Source organism: Patiria miniata, unplaced genomic scaffold (genome assembly GCF_015706575.1).
Source record: "Patiria miniata isolate m_02_andy unplaced genomic scaffold, ASM1570657v1 HiC_scaffold_20, whole genome shotgun sequence".
In the NCBI taxonomy this organism is placed as follows: Eukaryota; Metazoa; Echinodermata; class Asteroidea; order Valvatida; family Asterinidae; genus Patiria; species Patiria miniata.
Genome location: NW_024037059.1, coordinates 4,089,311 through 4,107,727, shown reverse-complemented (window position 1 = coordinate 4,107,727; position 18,417 = coordinate 4,089,311). Strand labels below are relative to the sequence as shown.

General features: G+C 38.6%; 1 protein-coding gene across 3 annotated transcripts in view; it reads right to left on the bottom strand.

Annotated features, from left to right (window-relative positions):
• LOC119728739 (teneurin-3-like) overlaps positions 1-14,049 on the bottom strand; it is a 59,483-nt gene extending 45,434 nt beyond the window's left edge. For 2 of the 3 annotated variants that reach the window (XM_038201094.1, XM_038201096.1), the window contains exons 1-3: positions 13,696-14,049; positions 12,798-12,854; positions 5,059-5,198 (exon numbers count right to left, since the gene is read on the bottom strand). The gene's annotated coding sequence lies outside the window, so the exon portion shown is untranslated. The remainder of the gene's footprint in view (positions 1-5,058; positions 5,199-12,797; positions 12,855-13,695) is intronic. The other variant, XM_038201095.1, reaches the window with a different exon arrangement.
• Between the last annotated feature and the right edge of the window lie 4,368 nt (positions 14,050-18,417).

Sequence of the window (18,417 nt, the reverse complement as noted above, 5' to 3'; positions counted from 1 at the left end):
TTTGGAAGAAGTCCAACATTGTTTTCCCCACCCTCATCAACACACGCACGATGATAGATGTTCAAGGTTTCAGCAACATGTGTCCTTGCGATTAAATCTGACGCTACCAGTTGGAACTTCACAAACAAAATGTGATGAATGTTCAAGGCTTTCAGCAATACTCAGACCTTGATGAGAAAGAATTGAATTAGTGAATACCACATACCATTTTGTTCCCCCATTGTAAATCCATGAATAATAGAACTTGCTGAGAAAGCTAAACAATGTGTAGCAGAGGATGCAAATAACTGTTTTAACAAGAACTTCCCATCTGTGGTATAAAGCATACTTCTAGGTAAACTACTGGTCTCCCTTTATTTACCTTCCCCCACTTCCCAATATTGACTTGGCCCTCTCTAAGTTAACACACCATGTTGAATCAAGATTTTGGGCAGTTGATGAGAGGCATACAGAAAAACCTAACCTTCAAATGTTATCAGTTTGATGTTCTGATACTGAATAGAGAAGCAGAAAACACCTCAAGCCAAACGGTAAACATTTGAGTTTGCACATGCAAATGTGGTACTGGACAGTTTAGAATGTTAGAGATAACATTCTAATCAACACATCACATGTGCAATGTACCTGCAGTTCTGCACTGCTAATGATATCATACATGTACATTTATGTAGTTATGTTTATCAGACAGTATCCTGTGAATTGAGACTTTGGGCAATCGCTTTAAGTAAATGTCCTAATAAGTACTGTTAAAAAGATTATTTTCTTGAGCATCAACCTTCTCATCAACAAAGGCACAGCACAGTTTTCCTGGGTTTGCCACATTTCATACCTCGGCTGAGACAAATCTTACGTCTAGGAATATTACACTGCACATCTTCTTCAAGTAGTATAAATGCCAATGTATATTAAAAAAAAATTGAATATGCCTTGAAACTTTTTCATCACGCGATTGTGACTGTTTTTGAATTTGAAACACAATGTTGTAAAATAAAAAACAAATTTGTATGAAAAATTGTTTTGGTTTGCGGTAACACCATGTGGTAATTACTAGTCAGTAGATATTTAGTTCTGAAAGGAACTTGTCCTGCTTATTATCAATTTTCACTAAGAAGTTTTAGTTCTGATAAGAACTGTCCTGCTTTAAGTTCTAAAGGAACTTTGTAGAAGATGGATGAACATGCTAAATGTATGATGGATGCTGATCAACAATGCATCAATTTAAAAGTTCCACACTCTACAATCTGAAGATGTAGACAAAAAATGAAATTAACATGTTTTTCAGCTGACAGGGTAAATTAGAAAGTAGTTATTATTCAAAGAAATGATGAAATGGCTGATATTAGCCAGAAATACTGACAAAAATGCACCATATCTTGGCTGAAAAAAAGTCAAGGGCATCGCCAGTGAAATTCTTTCACATTTTCTGTTGAAAGCAAGGTTTGTTGACAACACATCGCAACATTTCTGCAGCCGGAAACATAATTCCTCCGTTATCACGCACTGTGAAACTCCTATTACTCTCAGCTCTCTGGTAACAGAAATAGCATCGTTTAAATCCTCATTGACCAAAAAATACTGGTGAGATGACTCATGGGATACGCAGATTACAGTGAGTTGTGAATGCGTGATAACACTGACAGGCTAGGCTCTATTGTTTCTGTCCCCTTGTGTATTCTCAAGCGATATTAGGGGGAAAATGTCTTATTTAGACTAACTGTCAATAATATCAACTTGATTTTTTTTTAATATTAAACAAAATGTATATTGTAATTGTGTTCATGGAGTTGCAAAATTCAAATTTTAAAAATTTCAGCTTTAGACAGATAATGGGAAAGAAACGTTGGGAGTCAATTGATGAAAGGGATCCACAACATCCTTCAAATTGACAGAGAATTTTAACTTCAAAAGGATTCACTGCATTATACCTGTAATCTTAAATGTGGTTTAGAGACTCCATTGAAAAGAAAACCTTGAAGATACTCAGAGAAGGTAAAAATATATGGGGCATTAAAAGGCCCATGACATGAATTTTACTTGAAGAACCTGTTTTTTACAACTTTCTTAGAACTCCTCTTAAATTATGAATGAAAACAACTTGACATCTCTTTTTGGTTAATCTTATTGAAAAGTACACTTCTCTAAACATTTATAATTGTCCATGCTCTCCTGGACAACTTAAGGGCGTTGTTGGTCTGATGTCACTTCAGGAAGACACTGTTCAGTTTGGGGGTTTTCTGTTCAAATTGGGAACGCAAAATTTGCTCACTGAAAACATTTTTTGAGAAAACATTGCTCACTGACCGTACTGTCATGTACTGAAACAACAACGAATCAACAAAGAAGAGAAAATTTACAACAGCAAAATATCCAAAATTCTGGCAATTGTTTGTGCTGAAATAGCTTTAACATTTAGTTTTGTGCCTGAAATGACATCACACTTTGCTCATGAATGTACATGTATGTATACGCAAATTTGCATTAGCATAAAAACTAAAAAGGCACCAAAATGTCGTTAAAAATGGCAAAATTAAAATTGAAAATAAGGTTAAATGGGACAGAAAGGTGCCTTTACACGGACTTCATTTTAAAAAAAAAAAACATTACATGGGCCATTTAAATGAATTCCAAGTGAAACTTTAAGAAAGTCAACTTTTTAGCCGACTAAGCAACGTGTACATGTACACACATTTGTACACGTATAAATGATGGACTGGAAAAAGTCCTTCACCATAATTATAACTTGTATTTAAATTACACAGTGAACTGAAATTTGAAGCGATTCATTATCCTTTTCGGCAACAGATACTTCACACGTTATCACACACAATTTTTATGATGAAACAGCTGTGGCATCAATCATAAGATCAATATCACCCGAGCAAATCTTACCCCTAAGACTGCACTTTTTTTAGTCGCAATAATTGTTCTAACATACTCCTAAATGCCATAAAATATAAAGTCCTACACACTGCATGTTTATACACAGCAAGCGGAAAATTAATAAAGCATGAACAAGAAAGACTTTTGTCTTTTGGGGGGAAGTAGCTCAATAATTCAGGTGAACAAAAATGCCCATGATTGTCGACATCGGGAGAAGTGATTACATGAGAATAATTACTAGTATCATGGGCATGACCAAAATTAGAAAACAGCTTCTCCAGCTGAAAAAAAGTACAGTTTTGAAAATTAATAGCCAAAGGAATAAGCGGAAGTTGTTTTTTTAACAATATGAGGACAAAGAAACTGCCCAAAAAGTACAACTTTTCAGATTTTCACATCACAATTCATGCTGTAAGTAAATACAAATGACAAGAAGCTCCATATTTTATTTGCTTTAAAATATACAGAGTGTAGAAAAATGTTTGATATTTTAGGTTTGCAGGTTCACAAAAAAAACACCTTCTGGTCAACTTAGTTGATGGACTTGACAGGCACAGCAGCCAAAAAAGAGTCCGAAATGCAAAAGTGGGTGCAGCACTTTGCAGCTCTGCTTCTATAGTAAAGTACAAGTTCAATCACATAATTATTCAATTAGATACTACATGTAGGTATTGAGGTTGAGAATATGTACGAAGTGTAAACCATGGCTCAAGAGCTATCTTACATCTTTAGATTCCATGGTATGTTGTGTAGTTCTTTAGAAGATTGGTCCCTTACACTTTCAGTTTTATTAAAAGAGACACCTGGATACTGATGAGATATTGAATAAGATTTTATCAGGAAGCGCTCCATTTAGGAAGTCCTAATTAGCTGGTTCAAGGCCTGCGCTGTAAACATCACCGACTACTGAAATGAGATCTATGCAAGTGTTGATTACAAAGACGTTCAACTGGTATGCAACTTCGACAGTAAAACATGTGCATCAAATAGTTGGTACTGTAGAAATAGTGTAGATATTTACTTACTTACATTTGTAAATGCACACAGATGAGACCATTATTTTCTGCATCCTAAAGCTTCACACTGTCCTTCCTCAATCATGGCTTCTTTGGTTTATAAGTGAGGACCTGCACGTAATGTCCTCTTTTTAAGTATATTTTGTGTCCTCACAGTCACAGTGAACAGTGGTCAATAATAATCACATGTTAATGGTAGATAAGCATTGAAGAGTACACATGCACTTGGACACATTAAACGAGACCAATGTTCTACGAACCCCATAAAATCAAAACTTCATCGGACGCATTCATCACATCTCCATGACCCAAACTGACCACCGGGCTGAAAGACAGTAATCGGTAACATGATTTGTCACGCCCACGCTTCACCACCAATAAATGACCGGTATCCCGTCCTCGGCAACATTTTGCTCATTAATGACTACGCCAAATTGGGGAACCGGTCCATTTTCAGGGGGAAATTTCGTTGGCACCTAATTAGGGCTGACCCATGGAGGAATGCAGGCCGATTTCTCATCCTTAGAGCAATAATTAATCGCCTGCTCTTATAAGGTGCAGAGAGAATTATGGGTTCACTGGTGGCACTTATTTATTTGTGGAAGACGGAGAATCTTGGCAGATTCCCATTTGTTATGCTGTGATGAATTCCAAGGCAATTAATTAAGGAAACTAATACAAATATAGTAATACTTGTATCAATTATCTTTTCAAAAATGCGGGAAAATGCACAAAAATACACCCCCTGTTGTAACGGGTAACATGTGGAGCATCCACACTAGGAAGGAATGACTTTTTGTTTAACGTTATTTTGGTCATTTTCACTCTAATTCGATTTGGGTTCCAAGTGCCCCACATAACAACATTTGAACTGTGTGCAATGTTCTCTTAGTTCAAGAATTCAAAATTGCAACCGTAGTACATGTATTTTGTTGCTGTATACATGTAGTATTAATAATATAACTACTTTTATACAAAAATAATACAGTACTCCGTTTTTTTCCCCCCATTTTGTTTCAGCATAGTAGAGCGGCAAATTTTGAGAATTTGACATCGTGAATCAAGCAAATAGTCAAACTCTTATTTAGTCTGAAAAAAAGTGATCTATGTTTTAAACCCTAAAAGCTGGGAAAATGTTCAAAAAGGTTACTCCAAAACTTACCAGGAAGTTCTGTGCTATTCAAGTGTTGATTCACATAAAACTCTCAAACTGAAGATTTTACTGCACTACAGCATTACTCCAACAACAGTCCTCCAACATATTCCGTGTGCACTCTTGATCTACAGACGTTCTTCAAAATTCTGGTATGGATGGTACATGGCGAAAAGTGGAAGCCATCATCTGAACAATTGCAATCTATACCGTATTCAAGAATGGTACTGTGGATGACGGGAGAACAGTCTGGAGTGCTTGAACAGCAGAAAACCATCAAGAAGCCATCAGCAAAATGCAAATGCTGATGAAGTTGCACTTTGTGTTATTGCAATCATAAGGAACAATCAGGATGGTGTTTCCAGTCTTAAGATGTTCAAACAATCAGCCCAAGACGTGGCCTTCGCATAATCATTATTTTTGTCAGCGTAATACCACACTGGGGAGGCTGGAAAGGATTCACAAGCACTTACAGCTCCTGTACAGTAAAACTACACTGCCTCGCTATTTTGATTGCGAACTTATTACCCTGATAGGACAAATGCATGGTGACTAGCCTTACACAATTGAAAATCAAGCAAGCCTTGGATACCACATCATTATCAGTCGTATCACAAGTTATCAGAGCCAGTTTCAGGCTTCTCCTCCCCCTGGTCGCAATGGGATCATCCACAAAACTGTTCATTTTGGAATCGACTATTTACCGCAGGGGGTTGCAAGAACTTTTTTTGAGCAATTTGATGATGGGCAAGATGCATTTCTTCAAGATCTTGGTACACTGTGAATTGGAATATCCCTCCGTGGATGAATCACACCCATATTTTAGAGTTGAGAGATCCATTACACTCACACAGAATGGTCCACTGCTATAGCGAGGGGTGGCTAATTCTGGCAACTCCAATAGTTCCCCCTCTCATAACCTGAAGGTCACTCCACAACCAGCACCCAGTGGGTGACGACAGAAATATTACAATGACTCATGGGATTGGAGGCTATTTTCCAGAAAAGACAAAGAAAAACACTGAAATCACAAGACCCATTTCGGCCAACCACCTTCCTTCGTTTACCCACAACAACAGGCAAATAAAATGCCAGGGGTGCATTTGGGGGACATTTTCTGTCCTCCAACAGATAAATCAGGGGAATTGATTTTTAGGGGGTTGGGGGGTAGGGGGTTCAGGCCCGAGCGGCGAAAGATTTGCGCAAAAAACGGACATTCTTTGCAGGGCATGTCACTGGGAGAGGCGGGAAGCGGTAACAGGATTTCGGTCACTGCGGTTGGCTGCCGAAAGGGAAACGATATATAAAAACTGTTAATTTATAGCTATCAAGTTGTTGGAACTGGTACAACAAACATTTCTTGTTTAAGTAACATTTACGATCACCTGTTTCATCATTTACAAAAAATTAACCCTGCAACAAGCTGATGGCAAATTTGTAATGTAATGATGCCGTCAGTGTCCACAAAATCTGTTCCGTCCTGAAATTCAGAGGATAAAAGATGCCTCCTCTTTATTGACAAAGTGGTGAAATGCCAAAAATAGGAATGAAAACTTTAAACATGCTTTAAAGTTTAAGTTAACCTTGAAATCATAATCCTTACATGCACATATTAAGATCAAAGGACCGTGAGACCTTTAAACCACCAGCAGTTGTTCCATTCCCATGTGCAAAACCAGACTACACACCACCCTGACACACAATTTTCACATTACCCACAAGAATGTCCACCTGATATGGCAACAATTACATTTTCATCAAACAAAAAAACCAAGGTAGTTTCCTTCCCCTGGAAATTCTGGAATTATTGCTTTCTACCGGCATGGTCACAATAAATGTCCCTGTCATCCACAGCATCAACTGGGATGTGTATTAGAACAGGGGAACCAGGGCAGCATAGGGGACCAGTCACTGGGTCCTCATGCCTCATTAACTCCCGGTTATTCATGACTTGATTGGCTCAGAGGAGCCACCTGATTGGGTTACAGTGACCTCCGAGGTCATTGACTGTCATTGTCCAGCCAGCCATAGTGACTGGCAGTTATGCAAATGAGGAACAAAGACAAGTGACCTCTGGACAAGTAAATTTGAGTAGCAGTCTACTGATGGATCCAACCACGGACCATTTCGTGATCCAACTCAAATACATCTTGGATTTGTCTAATAAGAAACTGATTCAACTTTTCACCATGTATATTTTACATCACGGACTTGTATGTTCTCCTCATGTGATCCCTGAGAAAAGATAAAAATGTAACATTTCAAACAAGATTTTTTTTTTCGGACCATTTCGTGATCCATCTCAATTGCATCTTGGATTTGTCTAATAAGAAACTGATTCAACTTTTCACCATGTATATTTTACATCACGGACTTGTATGTTCTCCTCATGTGATCCTGAGAAAAGATAAAAATGTAACATTTCAAACAAGATTTTTTTTCGGACCATTTCGTGATCCAACTCAATTGCATCTTGGATTTGTCTAAATAAGAAACTGATTCAACTTTTCACCATTGTATATTTTACATCACGGACTTGTATGTTTTCCTCATGCGATCCCTGAGAAAAGATTAAAATGTTACATTTCAAACAAGATGTTTAAATTTATACACATGTGGAAGGGTATACATGTACATGCTTCCTGTAGCTAGATAAACCGTATCAGCAATATTTGGTCAACTGAAATTGGCAAATTCTTAACACTCATAAACCAGTTATATCCATGATATTTGAAGAGGGAAATGTGGTATTTGCAGAAGGAAATTAATGAAATTGGCTGATTTCCTCCGGAGTAACATGCCTGTGAGATAAATGTGCCAAGAAAAGAAACCATACTTGGAACTGATATCACAAGACAGACCATGGGTACTGCTGCCCACACGCCCCCACACAAGTTGGCCTGCCAATCACTGGGGCAGTACACCTACACATCAAATGTACAGGGAGGAATTTGTTACATTGGTAACCCTGATCAACTAATCACAGCAGGGATGCTCTATACCACCAGACAGATACTGGCCTGTCAGCTTCACTGGCACCCTGCTGCTGGTCTTCAGTGCCAAATTTAATTTGGCAACTGTCATTTAGTATGAATCAGAATATTACCAGCAACGGTATCAAGTTACGCTTGTTCTTTTGTTGACTAAATGTTCTATTTCACCAAACACAATGGCATATGGAAACTGTAACTTCAGATTCCTTCACAAAAATTACAACGTAACATTCATTTTTTTTGTCTAGCTCAGAAACAGTTCAGTTTCATATTTGTTAAAGCTCACAATAAGTGCAACATCAAACAAATCCATCAAAACATCATTGCATCAAAGGACGTTATCATCGTACACAGAACAAAGAAACCTTATACTAGTAAGGAGAAACTGTCTAAAAACTCACATCCACGTCAAGCCATTAACAAGACTATGTGCTTACTTTATAGTGGATGTAAATTAATGTGGAATTACAAAGTTAATTACGTGTTTATTTCAATTCTTTTCAAGGGCCATTACTATTTGGAATACATTGAAACGGTCTTCCAATTATCTTCAAACAGTGGTTGACTGACCACTTATTCACAATGCCAAACAAGTTCAATTCTTAGATTTTGAGAGCGAACTTGTTACCTTAATCATGACAAATAGGCCTATCAAAAGTGAGAAAAATGTGTTTAATTCTGGAAAATTAGGTTCAATGGCCCCGTTTTCCCTTATGATTTATCGTTATCGCGCTACATCATATATTTGCTCAGCACTCCGAAACATATCTCATACAAACCGCAGAACCCCCGAGCGCACAGCCGATTTGGCCACGTCATCTGGTCAAAGTACAGAAAAACAGTATCCGAGATACAAATATTATTATGAATAACAAGCAAACAGTTTTTTTGGTTGATTCTCTGTGTCTTTTTTATATTTCCAGAGGTGAATTTTTGGAGGAGGAATGTATGTAAATCTGTCGACGCTGCGATTAAGTTTGGTTTAGGGAGCCACTGGTATGGCCGGCTTTCCTGGTAATTTATGATGAGTCACTGGGTTTTAGCCGTCCTGGGCAGTGAGTGTGAGCCAATTGGTATGTGCCTCTGTTTGTGACCCTAATATTTTTGGTGATTGCCTTTTTGTTGGTTTCTTTTAGGAAACAGGTGGATAGTGGACATTAAGTTGAGTGTGTTTTCATGGTCATAAGCACGGAACAAATTATGAGCCAATAATGGGAACATTTGAGTTGCACAACAAGGGTACTGTATCCGAGCATCCAAGTAAACTACATTTATGTTCCATTTACCATTTCTTTTAGCAACTGTGCACATAATACATTTTGGCGTGTGGCTGCACATGTACATGTGCATGTCTTCAACTGTAGATCATGATCCTGATATTGATAAAAGTTAACAATGTGTTGTGTATTACATTCATCATGATTCCTGAAGGAAAAGTTGTAGCGCGTGAAAAGGTTCATTAAAGTAACCATATGACGAACAATTATGTATGCAATGATTACCATAGAAAAAAAATATATGAAAATGGCAGCCAACAAAGGTTGATCCCTTTACCATTAACAGCACTGAGATTCGGAGAAACATGCTGTATTGGGAACAGAAAACCCAGCACCACAAACTCAACCACTCTGAACTGAACCATGGGTCAAATGCAAGCAAATGTCCTTAGCACCTGTTGGGGCAAAGCCATGGTGTTGATTGGGAAATTCATACCGGGCTGTGGGAGCAAAAGACTCGGCATTGTGTGTGATCTCAGGCAGGCTGGATGGCTAGCTTCTCCGCATTTATGGTCCTAGGTCATAGACCTCTGTCTGCTTGTAGGCGTTAATTAAACATATTTACAAGGACAAATTTCACTGTGCTTCTTCCTTTAAGAATTTAAATCTCTGCTGACAATAACAGAATATTCCGTACTCAACAGAACATACCAATAGGCTAGCAAGCAATATTGGATCGTGCGTTAATGTTCTGTAACAATATTTTCTGTGCTAAGTTACAGAATTGCTATTCAATTCAATTCTTTTCAAAATACTTTATTTACATGTATCCTTAAAAAGGCAATTTTACAGATGGTTGGACATTTCACTATTAAAAACACTACATTGTGTAAAAGTGAATTACACGTCAAATAAATGTAATTTTTAAACAATTATATACTGCTTACAAAGATTGAAAATTGATGTAAAACTACTCTAAAAATAAGCACAGAATGGTGACCATGAGTTCAGAAATCCTGCTCTTTAGTCTCTTGAATCTATTTCACAGAAATAACGTATGTGACTTGCAGAGCCATTGAGAATGGGCACAGTGAAAAGGGTATAAATGTAGGCCTAGAGCTACTTTAGATAATTGTCTATCACTGGACAACTGTTGGAAATTAACTCTGAGGTGTGAAGGGATATAGTTTCTGATTAAAATGCAATGCTGCCCATATGGCATGCAGTTACTGTATGCATGCAAGGCTGCGGATGTCCATTTGTAATAATAAACATTCTGGTATTTTGCTAATTAATGCATTGTATTTCAGATAATAAGAATGAGTACATTTGAACTTGTGAATCCCTTTAATAAAAAGTAACTACTGAAAATCCTTAAAGAAAATAGTGTGATGACTCATACCAAAGAATCATCACAAAATTTGGGACAGGCAAAAAAGACCAGCATTTTCGCCGAGTGTATACAAAAGAAAGGACAATTCATCATCACCTCGCTGCGTAACGAAACCACATCCATGAGCAATTGCTACGGCAATGGAGCGCTCCATCCGAAAAATGATTACAAAACGCACCGACCTGATTGTCGCATGACGACTGACGCGAGCTGCGGGATTTTTGGTTTCTTTTTGGTGTGTGTATATAGCGTATGTGTGTCTTTGCTGAAAAATTCTTAAAAGGGAAAAGGATGAACCATTCAAAACATCTGACAGCTTTGCATTCACAGTTTACATCAGACCTTTACACCGATTCAGCATGGTGTGACTGATGGAGTAATATGAGGCCATAGGTATTGGTTGGACTACATATAAACCAAAAAAAATTGGAGCCGTTTCGTGGAATTTGATTGTTTTTTTTTCTGGATTTCCCTCATTTTGCTGCATTTCTGTTGTTCGCACTACGAGATTGATACAACTGCCTTTATGGTATTGGCAATCGTTTTATATTAAGGCTGTCCAGAAGATATTCGAATAGCTTTTTGCAGGTTTGAATATTCGAAAAGAAAAAATTATGCACGTGCGCACTTGACTGTGGAGTCATTTTCATTGTAAAATTGCGTTTTTATACTTAAATTTTTTTTTTGGTCAACGGTAACTTTCTTGTCGACACCTACATGTATTTATTCTTTTAGCTGGGTAAAGTCCCTGCACAACATACTGCAATTGCCAGCGTTCCATAATATCCATTACCGATGCAATTTCTAACCAGCGCTTTGCATGCAACTTTTTACCAGCATGGAAGGCAGCTGCAGCTGCCAGCTGGTGTGTGTAAAACTTGATAGGCAAGTTAAAAATATTCCAATATTCGGTCCAGTACAGTTTTGAATAAGCAATTATTCGAAAATGCACAGCCCTATTTTATATTTGAAATTGATTCTATTTACCATCAATTGGAATGTATAGGGATTATACCGGTACATACATACATACATGTACAACAAACCAAACGTTAAAATTTGACTTTTGTGGCAGAGAATTTTTACTGTTCAAAGTATGTTTGATATTGTGCTCAGAACCACAACATCAGACAACTGTGGCGCGTCAAATTAAGCTTTCCAATCTTTATGAAAAATCAAACATTTTTTAATCCAGACTCAACCTAAGACCTCACATCTACAACTTAGACTTTGTGACGAAGTAAATCTGTTTCACACTTTATGTTTCAAACCCTGCCAAAATACCCGCACCACTTTTTGGGTGCAATTCCCTTTAGATGTACAGCACAGTGTGGACCACCCATTAAACAAAAGTCCTCATCTGAATAGGCCTAGTGACAACACCAAACTGTCGCAAATCAATCTCTTGAGAAGTGTGCCCTCAACTCCATAAACTTTACCTGATTTCTTTTCTTTCTCTGGGCTATTTTCATACAATGTTGTGTTCACTACAGAAAAACCACTGTTCCTTGTTCGTTGTGTATACATCCGCTAGAAATACCCCCAAAAAGCCACTTGGAAAAAAAGTAAACCATGCCCAAAACCCTGACCTCTGCAGTAAGCACATGTCTGCCGCAGGCAAGACAACCCTGTTATATACTCGGCCAAACGGGTCTCTGTTTTGAAAAAAAAAAAGGCAGCGAAACTTTATAAGAGCGCGGAACTGTACCGAGTAAACGGCACCCAGGATGCATTGGGGAAAGTTTATACAATAAAGCAGCGGGGATCTTCCTGCCTAAGGGAAAGTTCAGGATCAGTGTTGGCACACTATGGCACAAGGACCTACCTATGAGACACCTGGGCAAACACGAGACAAAGACGTGGGCTACGGACACAGTCTCACATAGTCAGACTCTTGGTATGCTATTCAGAATCAATTTGTGCATGTCCAAGTATTCTCCTGATCTTAAAGTGGAGTTGGCACTACTAGAGGTACATGTAGACTAATTGCACTCTGCTCCAGTTTTTCTATCTGAACTTGATTCCTGCAGTTATTTTTAGTGTTCACTCACACACTGCTGAAAAATATTCCTCGAAAGAGGTCTGCTTTTGTTCCTACATCATGTACACATTTGTCCAAAGACAAGTTGTTTCACTGAAACTCACCTTGATAAGAAGGATGTTCACTTATCATGTCATATCAGTTCACTTGTAAAATCAGACCTGAAAAGAAGAACAAAATTCCATAGTTTCATTTACTTCAAATAAAGTAAAGTAACTTAAGTGCATTAAAATGAGCAGCAAAAGATACAAACAGTGCTAGACCCAGTATTAACTGGGGGGCTAGGACTCCTTTCCCCCGCCCCCCGAATGTTGTCTTTGGTCGGTCCAGGTTGGTTGTACTAGCGACCGACCAAAGTCAAAACTTGAGGAAAAAAATAAGGAATTCCAGCACCTCAGTTACAATGGGTCGACAACTGCACAAGATCTGCTAAGTTAATATTTTCAACTTGAGATAACCATTTAAAACTGGAAATTCTTTCACATCAACCATGGAGGATCTAAGCATCAACCGAACTGAACATTACAAGTGCTTTACTTCAAATAGTCAGGACAATGCAAAAAGTATGTACGATGGAAGAACATGTATTTCGTTAGAATACAGACCTCATGAAACACCGTACCAACAAAAGCAGACAGAAAGCTTGACAAGTTTATTTTCACAAACTCGTCATAGGAATTTCACTATCTCCCAGTAGTGATCTATGTGCGGTGTTATCATTAGATGGCTGGAAAAATTGAATTTAAATAAGTCCTTCGACAAAAATAAATTCCATGCACTGGCCATATGTCCATGCATTGCGCCATCTGTAAAAACAACCCTATATCATATCACCAAACTAGGATGACTTTCCAACATGGCAGAGATATTTTTTTTCTTAACTTTTCTAAAATTAACACCACTTAAAGAAATGACCTCCGTGATCAGATGATATATTAAAAGCCGCAGTTCAGCTGAGTTGGAACCTCACTGATGGTTAAAACAACAAACAGCAAATCATACCAAACGACAAAGACAGCTTATGACGATGAAATATTCGGCTGAAGATCAAGAATTCGTTCCTGGCTGGCCGGTGGAATGAAAAAGTGGAGCTCCATAAACTAGCACATTCAAAGATAATTCACAGAGTTTTCAGCAACTGTATAAATCCTGGCATGTTGTGTTGTACTACTGGCTGATGCATGTATCTGGTGACCAAAGTACAGCCAAATCGTGGAGCAATTTCACACAGTGTGGATATATGTGCCGCAAAAGTATGCACTAATAACACGATCTCAATCAAACCATAAAACAGGTGATAAAGCTCACAGTATGCCTTCACTGTCTCAGGCCTGTCAAAGAACTCACTGGCCACACACATTTCTCATGCACTCTTCACACAGTCCAGTGCCTGAGTCAACCTGCCAATCAAAGTCTCTGATCCCCAATTCAGCCTATCACTGCTCAGTTTGCTAATATGCTAATGAGCAGAGTTCCAGTGGGCGGGACTTGTGGCAATGCATTATTATTTACTGCTTAATCCCACTTGTAGACCAACTTCCTGTTTTATGGCTTGTTGTTGTAAGGGGTCCAAAGAGAAGTTGATGTTTCACAGTTGGTGCTGTTCTGATTTTTTCCTCCTGATTTTTAAGTTGCCTTAGTACATGTAACTGCTGTTTTGTTGTGTGCAACATGACAGAAAACATTGTAGCACAAAATAGAATGTTGAACTCTTTGGAGGCATTTGTTTCAGCCTGAGAAAATCTTGAAGAAAAAAAACCCTTATTCTCTCATGAGAAACGTTACAATTTCAGACCATATATTTAATAAATATTAGTCACAATATCACCTGTGACAGGTCTTAATCATTAACAGCAGCCATCCAGATACAGAAACAAATCAATCAAATGTTTATGAAAAAAAAAACCTGGGAAAAAAGCTAATCGTCTGACATTTAAAGTTCTACAAGAAACTGTCATGTTTGATTGGAAATCTTTGCTCTGATTGCCAAAAATCTTTTTACAGCTTCAAATTTATTGGAAGAAAAGATTTCAAATTATCTGAATTGTTACTTTTCAACAAATAAGGCTGATAAATAAGGCCAATTATACATACTGTGGATGATTAAGAAGTTACCCTCAACAATTACATTTTGTCATTGGTCAAGATAAACAGGAACTTTACTTTGCCACTACAAGAGTACCGGTACATGCACACAAAAACAAAACAATGCAAGTTTTTCTCAGAAACTTTTCGCATCATCATCAACTGTGGCGTTGGTCCCTGTTTTAATTACCCAATGGTTCCAGTATGCCATGTGGGTCAACAGAGGTGATGTAACAACTGGCCAACCCAACAGTCATCAACACCGACTCATGGGGGACTAAGCAAGCTGGCAAATGAGTAATATGTGTGCACAGGCCAGGAAGGATTATACACGTGTTGACACTACACCAGGGGCTAGTGTGCCATGATAATACCCTCCGTGTTTACCAACAAGTGTTGGCATAAGGGCTGGCGCTTACTGGCCAGAGGAAATTAAAAAAAGATAAGGGTGTTGGCGGACAATAGAGATGTCTGGTCCGCGTTGTGGTGTGAGGAATGCACTTTGCAATTAGACAGTGCATAGTTTGAGGGTTGACAAAGACAGAGTGATGATAAATAAAGACAACAATTGCCAAGTTTTTTGTTATTAGACCTAACGACTCCACCAAACATTAATTAAATCCAAATATTATCCAGCTTCTTCATTCGATGTTTGTTTCATAACATGATAAGTAATTTGTTGTTACTCATATGAAAAGTTATAACAGGCAGAAGGGACAGTTTGTTCTCTGCCAGAATTTTAGGGATGATCTTTCATAATATTACCAACAATGTTTTTTTTCATACCATTTTTAAAATCTTGGTGCAAAAGTGGAATTGAAGTTTTTTCCCCTATAATATGCCCTGCCCTATAAAAGTATAATGCAGCTAGTCCGCCTAGCAAGCGCAGTCAAGCTGCTGCTCCGGTACATGAAGATCACTAGATCATAGATTGCAGTGGTAGTGTGCAGGCCAGTAAATAGGCCCGAAACTGCCAACGCCGGCCAACTGAAATCATGCTTTGCATGCCCTAACATTTTTTGCTGTCAGCACATTTTGTGGGCCAGAAGGGTGGAAGCCAGGAACAGAACAGCAAGCTTGTATTTCTGTGAAATTCGGATGAAATTTGGCCCTAAAATTGCTCTATTTTGCAATGAAGCATACGTAGGCATGATTTTTCAAAATGGCGATGGGGATCAGGATTACTTTAAGGGGTGATCATCTTTGGATGGATTTTTCTCCCCAAAATCTTTGGTTAACCCCCACAAAGTTGTACAGAAAATGAAAGATGACGAAATAAGCTTTAACTTGACGTGTGTCTCAAAATACCTTGGACGGTGAGTATTTTTCCTGAATGTTTTTGAAGTGGGGGGAATTACCACAGGGGCCTTTGGAGTATGGTGAATTTATATTTACTGGTCTGAACATAAAAAACTCTACAACCATCAACAAGTTCCAGGGATTGGATTTATCTTGTTCATATAGCACCCTCTACTTGATGGACACTACCAAATACCAGGGACCGGCGGCAGGGGAATAAACTCAGTTCTCCGACCAAGACTGCCATGTTCAACTAAGTATTAAAGTTGAGGATGAAGGGAGGGCAGAGGGTGAAAGACCCCATACTTAAATCAGTATATTTTTCTACGACATGTATTTGCAATTAGGGATTGGTTTGTAGAGGCAAAGGGTTCAAAGGCCAGCACTGTTGCCCAGCATAATAAAACCACAAGTGACCACTAACAGTTTCAATAAAACAACCTGGCCATAACTACTGGCTTCTTGGCTGGGGATAATGAGCAGGGTGTTTTACTGCTTTGGGGGTCAAGGACTGACTGCCGAACTTTGTGCCTGGTGCCAGTGTTGTCACAGTCATCATCCCATGAGATGGCTGTGATGTCTCAAGAGCCACACTGATTTGCAGCATGACTTTCCTAAAAAAAATATTGTATAGTATTGTACATGTACAATTCAATGAATCTCTGTAGAAACATGCTGCACGACCAATTTTGTTTTCTTGGGGGGGGGGGGGGGGGGGGGGGGGCAGGAGAGGGGTTTGCAGGAACAATGGGAAGGGCTTATGAAATTTTTGAGTTGGAAATTAAGGCGATGAGTAGTTGTTTTATTCCACGTCTGAACTTTGACTTGAGATGTCTAAAATCACATTTTGCTAAAACCATATACTTTTGCTTCTGTAGTGGGTATAACATTTGCAGGGGCAGTTGAGATGAGGCACTGTAGAACAGGTTTCTTGCTCAACTTTGTTTATTACAAGGTGAATATATGGATTGGCATCATATCATGAGTGTCAAGTTTAGGGTATATTTTTTATAGTGGGGAGTTGATACTGATTCTCAAGCATACAATCTGACTGTTTTGTCAGAAAGGAGGTTGATATCTGGTGTCTGGTTTGCATAATTGCTTAGAGGTTCAACTGCCTAACCGAGCCCCTTCCCAACTTTTCATATGATTTATCTTTTACTAGAGCACATTCAGTTCTGAGAACAAGTAATGCCTAGACCAGGGCCCTGGAGCTACTACGCACAGAAAGTTAAGCCCCAGATATGCTTTGCAAACCCCACAAAAACCACAAATGGCACACTGTACGTTTCACATTGTGACAAGCTCTCACAGGATAGTGCTAAGCATGTAGGCCTAAATATGCAAATCAATAGACCTTATGCATAGCAGCCATCTTGGAGTGCAATACCTTTGTTTTGCTGGGATATACAATGTACATGAGTGAACCTTCTGTGCACTCACTGTTATTGAATCTCAGTAACAAAAGATGCCCTCTAAGATGGCCGCTACGCATACGGTCTATAATTTCTCTGCTTAGCAGCTCCACGAAATTCCTGCCCAGGTCCTAATTTCACAGTGCTGCTCAGCACAAAAAAAGTCTGGCTTATAAAAGCAGGTTACCAGCCAAAACTCCATGTAATTTTCATGCTAAGCAAACAACAGTTGAAAACTAATTCAGAGCAATATACATCACATGGAGTTTTGGCTGGTAACCTGCTGTTATAAGCCAGACTTTTTTTGTGCTAAGCAAATTTTTGTGCCGTGAAATTGGGCCCAGGACAGCTCACGGTCCTAGCAAGCACATCAAACTCAAAGCTCCGCCATCACTCACCACTTTGGTATGATGCGGGAGGTTTTACCTGTTTGTCATTCTGTCTGACTGCTCCACGGATCTTTCCTCCAGAGGACTAGCAGGAAACAAATGCAGCTTGACTCGGGCTTAACCGTGACTTACCTCAACAGCTTTACCATACACAATAGATATAAACTTACAGCTACGTGAAGCCCGACCCGTCATCGGTTGTGTTGGAATAACGGGGCTGTTACAGACATTATCTTCTAACTTTCTGATTTAACGACATGGACTTTTTTTTCTGTGTTCGATCTTACGTTAATAAAAGTACCGAGCAGGAAAAAAAACACGGCATGATACTGCCAGAAGAAATGATTTGCAAGTTTCTTCTCGGAATTACATATTTGTTAAGTTGAACAAAGGAAATTGACCGAAGCAATATTTGAATCTATCAACTTAACTATCCAGTCCAGCGGTCACTTTTTACAAGCCTATGGGTATCTGTGTCAAATTAAGGTTGCAAAACCAAGAAGCCATGATGTAAATTCGGTGACAAAATCTTATTT